The sequence below is a fragment of the Mycetomoellerius zeteki genome, unplaced genomic scaffold (assembly GCF_001594055.1).
Source record: "Mycetomoellerius zeteki isolate Tzet28-1 unplaced genomic scaffold, Tzet1.0 scaffold1292, whole genome shotgun sequence".
Lineage (NCBI taxonomy): Eukaryota > Metazoa > Arthropoda > Insecta > Hymenoptera > Formicidae > Mycetomoellerius > Mycetomoellerius zeteki.
Window position 1 is genome coordinate 5,309 of NW_017256225.1, and position 2,122 is coordinate 7,430.

The window sequence follows — 2,122 nt, forward strand, 5'->3', positions numbered from 1 at the left end:
ACCCGCGATCTTTACGTTGCTGTATACTGTGGTCAAGAGTTTTTCAGCGATCGCGGGAGTAACGTCGACGGGTCGCATATGGATCGTTCGATGCTTGCGCGTGTTATAATCTGATACAAGTTGCGACAGCGCATCGATCCACTTATAGTTTCCGTTGTCACCGGAATCGCTCGCTCCGGGACCTTCGGTTGTGTCCTATCTACTTCTTTGTCTCACGGTCGCCACGTTCTTTTTCCTCCAAGAACGAAGGGTGCCCTGCTGTCTTCTCCTCGAACTTTGTTGTTGCGCCGTGCTACTCACCTCACCTGTGTGCGGGGCGGCGCCTATGTCCTTGGTAGATAATTGGACAGGTCTTAATAACTGATTAGTCTTGATTCTGATTACAAACGGTACTTTATTCTGCGAAAGTGTTCTCGTCGTCCATTACTGGTCGGTAATTCCCGATCGCGTACAACTTATTATCGCCGTTCCCTGCGATCCCTTCGCGCTCCGTCAACGCGCAGCCGGCCTCCCGATCTCGCTACCCGGTTTTTGACTACTGCTCTTCGGTTTCGACTACACTGTTTCGACTATGACTGCTTTTCGACTATGACTCTCTTTCGACTATGACTCTGTTTCGACTATGACTGCCTTTCGACTATGACTCTCTTTCGACTATGACTGCGTTTCGACTATGACTGCGTTTCGACTATGACTGCCTTTTGACTATGACTGCCTTTCGACTATGACTGCCCTCGCTGCTCCTCTGCTCCCGCTTCTTATACTTCTTGTGGGTTTCCCCTTCTCGGTCGGTCCGCTGCGTCCCGCTCGTGCGTTGAACCTTGCGCCTGTCGGGTGCCCGTTCGGTTGTCCCTCGTTTCCGGCTTCCCGCGTGCCGGATTTTCCGGTTTTTCCTCCGTAGCCACCTTGGGTTGATCTTTTCCCATCTGCCTACGGTCTCCAATGTTTCGTTTTTTTTGTTCTGATCTCGTCTGGCGGGTGTCCAAGCTTTCCCTTCGCTCGCGATTCCTTCGCTTTCTCTTGCTCTGTGCGCCGGCATCACCCCGGGTATCGGTTTGGCTTCCGGTTGCGGATTCTCGGATGTCCCGCCGTAGCCGACTCCCTTGGCGCCTTCCCTATGTCCTGTCATTGGTCCCTTGGCTGTGGGTCCTCCGCTCTCTTCACGGTGGGTGTCCAAAGTACTTGGTTCGGTCCGCCGGTCTGCCGCCTGCGCCCCCGATGGCGCTGGCTCCTTTTTCCGCGCCTCCGCCGCGCGATTTCGACCTTATTCCCTATATCACTGCGGCTCATGGCCGCGTCTTACATCTATAACTTAATCTACCCTCCACCGAGCTTATATTACTATATGTATTCTCTTTTTTATTTTTCTCTTCCTTTATTTGTATTTACATAAGTTAACTTATTCTACTTTGCCGCCGCTTCGCCTCTCGGTGGTCTGTGGTTCGTTGTCGTCCCCTCCTATGGGACCTGGAGCCGCGGACGGGTCCTGGACTCGGTCGCACCGTTAAGTGTAAACATCTTCCACATATCGTTTTTTAATGTGCGATTGAATCGCTCGACGACTGATGCCTTCATTACGGAATACGTTGAATATTGATTGATGTTGTGTTTTTTCAAGAGCCGTTACACATCAACGTTGTAAAATTCTTTTCCCATATCGGTCTGTAGATTTTTTGGATATCTTTTGCTCTTTCGAATTATCTCAGCGATAGCTTCAGCCGTCTCGCTTCCACCTTTACTCTTGAGCGGTACGGCCCACGCGTACTTGCTCAACACATCGATGACGGTGAGTATGTAGTGATAACCTCTGTTGAAACGTGAGTATGGATGCATCTCAACGATGTCAGCCTGCCACAGATCATCATATCCTCGGACTATGAGACTACGCGTCTTCGCGGAAAATTTCTTCTCGCCGGAGCGTGCAATTCTTCGACGAGTCGACGTCTCTCGGAGCTAACTTTTCCCTTTTCATCGGATCTCTTTTTCATGATTCGACGCGTAATACACAAGGTACAAAAAATAACGTATATTTTCTCGCTGTTGTCACTCGACTGACACGTTTCATTGATATGCGATTTAATTTATAATAAGACCGGCTTCGCGGAGTTCCTCGATGATCGAC